Genomic DNA, 7,709 nt, shown 5'->3' on the forward strand with positions numbered 1-7,709 from the left:
AGTCCCCAGGGTAAAGCCCTGCTGGGGTGAAGGGCAGAGCCCAATCCCAAGGGTAAGTTCATACCTTTTCTTCACACTGTGCACATTGCCTGTCTTTCAGTACGTTTTCAGGCATTATTACTGTGTGGGTATTAAAAACTTCATTCTTGCTTTCACCAAAACTTCCATAGCTCTCCTAAAAATATTTTAAACCATATTCATATAATTCCTATTCACTCAGTACCGTCTTTGCCCTCTTCTTTAAGGATTAAATGCCCCCAATACAACTTTAGACTTTTAGACTGTAGTTTTCTCACAGTAATCACGTGGAGGTTGAAATTATATTCTGGATAATCATTGCATGTTTGCGCCTTAGCAAGAATCTGGCAATAAAGGGCAGTTAACTCCCCATTGTTTCAGTGTTGCTACAGATGAAACACAAGCCTTCGCACATATTAGCCAAGCACCCTACTGCCGAGCCATGGCCCCAGCCCTAAACATTCAATTCTAGGCAGCTGTTCTTCCACTGAGCTGCATCTGTGATGGAGGAAGGTCATTGGTTAATTAATAAAGAAACTGCTTGGCCCTGATAGGTTAGAACATAGGTGGGTGGAGTAAACAGAACAGAATGCTGGGAGGAAGAGGAAGTAAGCTCAGACGCCATGCTCCCCTCTTCTGGGCAGATGCGATGAAGCTCCGACCCAGGATGGAGGTAGGCTAGAATCTTCCCAGTAAGCGCACCTTGGGGTGCTACACACATAAATAGAAATGGGTAATCAAGATGTAAGAATTAGCCAGTAAGAAGCTAGAGCTAATGGGCCAGGCAGTGTTTAAATGAATACAATTTGTGTGTTGTTATATCTGGGCATAAGCTGGCCAGGCGACCAGGAGCCAGGCTGTGGGAAGAGGCCCGCAGCTCCTACTACACATCTGAAATTGTTTCTGAGGCAGTGCAGGTCTATGTGGCCTAGGATAGGCTCAAACTCAATACTTTTCCTTCAAGAGTCTAAATTTGGGGGTTACAGGTATATGGCCATCATTACCAGCCCAGACACTTTAAAGTACTTTTAAAATATTTTCTGCATGAATGTTTTGTCTGTATATGTGTGTGGACATCATATGAGTGCTGCATGCCCTCAAAGGTCAGAGGAGGGGTCAGAGTCTCTGGAATTGGATTTATGGAAGGTTATACCATCATTGGGTACTGAGAACTGAATCTGGGTCCCCTACAAGAGCAACAAGCATTCTTTTTTTTTCTTTTTTTTTAACTTTTCTTTCCATTTTTTTTTTTTTTTGACAGAGTTTCTCTGTGTGACTTCTGGAACCTGTCCTGGAACTTGCTCTGTAGACCAGGCTGGCCTCAGACTCATAGAGGTCTGCCTGCTTCTGCCTCCTGAGTGCTGGGATTAAAGGTGTGCGTCACCACCACCCAGCACAATGAGCATTCTTTTTTTTTTTAAAAATAAGATTTATTTATCACACATATGGTATTCTGCATGCAGGCATGTTTTCATGCCAGAAGAGGGCATAAGATCTCATTACAGATGGTTGTGAGCCACCATGTGGTTGGCTGAGAATTGACTCAGAACCTCTGGAAGAGCAGGCAGTGCTCTTAACTCCTGAGACATCTTTCCAGCCCCACAACGAGCATTCTTACCACTAAGCCATCTCTCCAGCCCTGGCGAGGCTAACTTTAAATGAAGGCCAGGCATCATGGGTAAAGTCAGCGCTGCTGTGCTCAGCCCTTTCCCGACATCCATACGCTTGCACACTTACGAATGCTCTCGGCTTTGCTATCGACTGGATGGCTGTTCTAGCTGGGACCACTGGGAAGCAGGCAGAAGGGTTCAATGGAAAGGACTCTCTGTCATCTGAGCAGGGACCAACTGCCCCACAGGGAATCCTGGAGGTCACATAGCTTCCATAGTGAGAGTCAAGAGACTGTAGATGACCAGCCTGGTGCCACTGCAGAGCTGATGCCCTCATCCCATGAGATAGGAATGATATGAGCAAGCAACTCCCTAACAGAGGGTACTTCCCACGTTATATGAAATCAAAGGCCTTTCCAAAAGCTGGGAGATTGACCCTTCCATTGGCAAAAGCCCAAGAGCGATGTCTCTATCCCACCTAGTCCTTCCTCCTTTTAGCCAAGGCTGTGCTCCATATACAGCCCTTGAGTATCTTGGATTGGAGGCTGACTTTGATGTGCATTTGGCAGAGACCTTGACAGCCCTGAGTTCACAGATGAGAGAGCCATGGCCTACTAAGGGGTGAAGTTGAGGATGACTGCTGAGATGAGTGTATTCATTTGGCAAATGGTCACTGAACACATACACCGTACCAGCTGTGTTCTAGGCACCAGTGAGAGGATGAAGTCTTGCCTTGGGGAAGGAAACATCTTAGCAGGGAAGATTCAGACAGCTACAAAGTATACACGAACCACACAATGACATGGAGGAAAATGAGGCAAGTGATCACAGGGTAGAGAGTTGGCGTAGACACAAACTGACTGCATCGAGCCCTGTAGCTGGGCAAAGGCCGTAGGAAACAATTAGCTTAGTGAGTCTGAGAAGCTCAGCACTGAGGACGGTGTGACCAGAGCAGAAGGAAAGAGCATGGAGATGCAGCAAAAGGAGGTGGAAGATACAAACGCCAGAAGACACAGATGTTAAATATGCTTTCTTTTTTCCGTGTAATATTTTTTGCTTTGTCAAAAATCAGGTGTTCATAAGTGTGTGGATTGGTATCTAGGTCTTCGATTCATTTCCATTGGACTTCCTATTTTTATGTTTTTCTGCCAATACCAGGCTGTTTTTGGTACTACAGCTCTGAAGTAGAGTTTGAAGCCAGGGATTTTGATGCCTCCAGAAGTTTCTTTATTGTACAGGATTGTTTTGGCTATCCTGGGTTTTTGGTTTTCCATATGAAGTTGAGTACCGTTCTTTCAAGGTCTTTGAAGAATTTTGCTGAGATTTTGATGGGCATTGCATTGAATCTGTAGGTTGCTTTTGTTAAGACTGACATTTTTATTATGTTAATTCTACTTACCCAAGAGCATGGGAGATCTTTCCATTTTCTCTCTTCTTCAATTTCTTTCTTCAAAGATTTAAAGTTCTTGTCATCCAAGTCTTCCACTTGTTTGGTTAGAGTTACTCTGAGGTATTTTATGTTATTTGTGGCTATTGTGAAGGTGATATTTCTCTGATTTCTTTCTTATCCTATTTATCATCTGTGTAAAAGAGGGCCACTGATTTTTTTTGAGATAAACTTGTATCCTGTTACATTACTGAAAGTGTTTATGGGTTGTTGAAGTTCCTTGGTAGAATTGTTGGAGTTGCTTATGTAAACTAATATATTATCAGTAAATAGTGAGAATTTGACTTCTTCTTTTCTGATTTATATGCCCTTGATTTCCTCTTGTTGTCTTATTGCTCTAGCTAGGACCTCAAAAACTATAGCTAGATATGGAGAGAGTGGACAACCTTGTCTTGCTCTTGATTTCAGTGGGATTGCTTTGAGTTTCTCTTCATTTATTTTGATGTTGGCTGTTGGCTTGCTGTATATTGCCTTTTTTATGTTTAGGAATGTCCCTGGTATCCCTGCTCCAAGACCTTTATCATGAAGGGATGTTGTATTTTGTTGAAGGCTTTTCCAACATCTAATGAAATTAGCATGTGGTTTTTATTTTTCAGTTTGTTTATATGGTGGATTATGTCGACAGATTTTCTTATGTTGAACCATCCCTACATCTCTGGGATGAAGTCGACTTGATAATGGTGGATGATTTTTCTAATACGTTCCTGGATTTGACTTGCCAATATTTTATTGAGTATTTTTTGCATCAATGTTCATGAGTGAGACTGGTCTGTAATTCTCTTTCTTAGTAATGTCTTTATGTGGTTTGGATATCAAGGTAATTGTAGCTTCATGAAAAGAGTTTGGCAATGCTCCTTCTCTTTCTATTGTGTGGAACCATTCAAGGAGTATTGTTATTAGTTCTTCTTTGAAAGTCATGAAGAATTCTGAGCTGAAACCATCTGGTCCTGGGCTTTGTTTGGTTGGGAGACTTTTGATGACTGTTTCTATTTCTTCAGCAGTTATAGGTCTGTTTAATTTGCTTATCTGGTCTTGATTTAATTTTGGTAAGTGATATTTATCAAAAATGTCCATTTCCTTTAAATTTTCCAATTTTGTGGAGTACAGGTTTTCAAAATATGACCTAATGATTCTCTGGATTTCCTTTGTGTCTGTTTTTATGTCCCCTTTTCATTTTTTGATTTGTTAATTTGGATATTCTCTCTCTGCCTTTTGGTTAGCTTGGATTAAAGTTTGTCTATTTTGTTGATTTTTTCAAAGAACCAACTCATTGTCTCATTTGTTTTCTTTGTTCCTATTTTATTTATTTCAGCTCTCAATTTGATTATTTCCTGCCATCTAGTCCTCTTGGGTGAGTTTGCTTTCTTTTGTTCTAGAGTTTTCAAATGTTCTGTTAATTTACTAGTGTGGGATTTTTTTCCAGTTTCTTTATGTAGGTAGTTAGTGCAGTGAGTGTTACAAACTTTCTTTGTAACATTGCTTTCATTGTGTCCCATAAATTTGGGTATGTTGCGTGGTCATTTTCATTGAATTTTAGGAAGTCTTTGATTTCTTCCTTGACACATTGATGCTTCAGGTGAGCACTGTTTAATTTCCATGTTTGTGGGCTTTCTGGAATTAGTGTTGCTGTTGGTTTCTAATTTTAGGTGATCCAATAAGATACATGGGGTTATTTCTTTTCTTTTCTTTTTTTTTTTTTTTTGTATCTGTTGAGGTTACCGAGTATGTGGTCAGTTTTTGAAAAGGTTCCATGAGGTGCTGAGAAGAAGGTATATTCTTTTATGTTTGGATAAAATGTTCTATATATGTCTGTTAAGTCCATTTGAGTCATAACACCTGTTAGTTTCCTTATTTCTCTGTTAATTTTTTGTCTGACAGACCTGTCCAGTGGTGAGAGGGTAGTATTGAAGTCTCCCACTATTAGTGTGTGGGGTTTAATGTATGATTTAAGCTTTAGAAGTGTTTCTTTTACATATGAGGGTGCCCTTGTATTTGGGGCATAGATGTTCAGTATTGAGATTTCCTCTTGATGGATTTTTCCTGTGACTAATATGAAATGACCTTCTTTGTCTCTTTTGATTAATTTTAGTTTGAAGTCTACTTTGTTAGATGTTAGGATAGCTACATCTGCTTGTTTCTTTGGTCCATTTGATTGGAAAATTTTTCCCAACCCTTTACTCATGGGGCCTTTCCCTAGCACATATATCCCAATGTTTTCTGAAGTATAGCTATTTAATAAAAGATTTCTGGAACAACTATATTTACACTACTTTTCTAGTGTGTACCCACCATATTCTCAGCTCCATCTGTAATAGAGCATTATCCCACACCCATTAAATTTAATGGTTTGCTTCCTTATGTTTTCCACATTTTAGGCTGCAGCATGCCGCTTCCGCCAGCAGAAGAGACAACCACAACAGGATTCTTCTCAGAACACACTTTATTGGAGCGCTTACACTTGAGAATTGAGAGAGGCAAGAAGACCCCATCCCCGTGAAAGCAGAAGAACATATATGGTGTCAGACAAAGCCCTGACGTGTCATCAACCCAATGGCTCAGGCCAGAGTGGAGTGATCGTGCTAAATTATGATTGGCCAGATCGAAAGACTCCCCGGCTAGGGGAGCATGTGCGCATGTGCACAAGTTGTTTACCAAGTTTAACATGGAACAGCAAATGGCGCCCAGGCTCCGTGCCAACACACCCATGACATGATGCGCACCACATCTCCCCCTTTTGTATTTTAAAGCAGAAACCCGATCCAGTTCGAGACCTCATGATGTCCCCAACGATCAAGGGTTAGGGTGCGCTGTGCGCGTCATGCTGTGTATCCTCTCATGTGCAATGGCAGCAAGGCCTATGAGGTGCAAGGACTACCAGCACGTTTTAAAAGACAGAGAGAATAGGGTGTGCCTGTCCCAGTGCAATGTCTTTAATGACTTGGAGTACGGAGGCCACATCCAGTTATAGGTCATGCTTGAGGCTAGACAGCCAGACCTGAGGGGAGGTGGTGCCATGTTCAAGGGTGGCAAGGGCCTGGACTATAATTGCTTTGTCCCGAGCTTGCACGAAATCGACGCAGAAGCCAAAGGCAGAGAAACATGCCGAGGCAACATATGGCACCGAACACGCCAACCCCCACCCACTCCTTAAAGAAAGAAAAAGCGGATTGCAGCCAATCAGTAAATTGTCCAAGGGTCATGGGCTGTACACGAGTATCATTCAAGGTAGCAATCTGCAACAGCTGGTCCTGGATCAGGTTCTCCGCTTCTTTGGACCAGTTGCCGGCAAGGAATTCGCCTAGGATCTTTGATTCGTTTCTGGAATTATTAAAGGAAAGTGGGGTTATGCATACATGCTTTTGGTACAAAATGCAACCCATTTGAACCAAATCAGCCAAATCATCAATTTGACTTTGTAAAAAAATCAATTCTTAGATTAGCTGCCACTATGCCTGACAGCATGTGTCTATTTATTTTACTTTGAGTATCCAGCACTGTAGCGGTCTGTGCAACCACGTTATTAATGGTATTTGCAGTTTGTACTTGATTGGCCATAGCCACTGCTGCAGTAACTGCGGCAGCTGCTGACACCGCTATCGTTGTTACTATAGCAGCAGTAATTCCAAAATCCCGTCGCTCTCGTAGAAGAGTAACAAGTGGGAATGTATCAGGATCCATTTTAACAGGAATTGGCACGAATGTTGGTATCTTCATAACCACTACAATGTTCCATGAAGCAAACCAGCATTGAGCTAGAAAGCAATCGGTAATCCTGCAATCTACCTCTTGGGTAGCATTAGTAATATTAGTTAGCAGAAACACAAAAGGAGAAGGCACACACACTGGTGCTGCCGCCAAGGTAGTATTGGCCAGCTCCTCCTCTTTTCTTTTTTTTTCTTTTTTTTTTTTTTGGTTTTTTGAGACAGGGTTTCTCTGTGGTTTTGCAGCCTGTCCTGGAACTAGCTCTGTAGACCAGGCTGGTCTCGAGTTCACAGAGATCCACCTGCCTCTGCCTCCCGAGTGCTGGGATTAAAGGCGTGCGCCACCATCGCCCGGCTTAGCTCCTCCTCTTGAAGTATATGAAGTCGCCTACCAAGGGATGTTTCGGTAACTATACCAGAAACATTAATCAGCTGGGTGGTGAGCTTTTGTATTTGGGCTAAGGCGGAAATGTCTGCTGTTGCTCCTGCCTCATTGGAAACCAACCACTGATACCAGGACCATCCATCCCCTATTGTAGAATTTTCATTTGATTGATTATAAAAGTATCTCTTCATAGACGGAGAAAGGGAGAATCCCTGTGAAATCTGCAACTCCGCCCATGTCCTGCCTTGACAGGCAGTATAGGTAGGAGGGAAAGAAAAATCTGGGACAATGTGGGGATGCTTTAAATTCAGTGCTATTATACTCTCTAAGAGAGGGATCTTTCATAGGCACCAACAATGTGGTATTCATAGCCAAGGTGGTAACGTTAACTGAAGTCACATTACTGGATGTACCACATCCTGATTGAGCACCCTGAACAATCTGATTTAAAGCTGTTATGGTTTTGGTCCCTTTAAGAGACAAGCCACACCCACTCCCCTCCCCATCCGCTGAGGCAGGCTGATCTTCAGCTTCCGGCCTGAGCTTGT

General features: G+C 42.2%; 1 protein-coding gene across 2 annotated transcripts in view; it reads right to left on the bottom strand.

The window, feature by feature from the left end:
• The window catches only part of LOC101986249 (zinc finger protein 420-like), a 74,469-nt gene that overhangs the window by 51,908 nt on the left and 14,852 nt on the right, over positions 1-7,709 (bottom strand). Inside the window, exon 4 of one of the 2 annotated variants that reach the window (XR_258240.3) lies at positions 5,476-6,393. The exons of the other annotated variant lie outside the window; for it this stretch is intronic. The gene's annotated coding sequence lies outside the window, so the exon portion shown is untranslated. Of the gene's footprint in view, positions 1-5,475; positions 6,394-7,709 lie in introns of those variants that run through there. 2 annotated transcript variants of the gene reach the window in all.

Source organism: Microtus ochrogaster, chromosome 5, assembly GCF_000317375.1.
Source record: "Microtus ochrogaster isolate Prairie Vole_2 chromosome 5, MicOch1.0, whole genome shotgun sequence".
Classification (NCBI taxonomy): Eukaryota; Metazoa; Chordata; class Mammalia; order Rodentia; family Cricetidae; genus Microtus; species Microtus ochrogaster.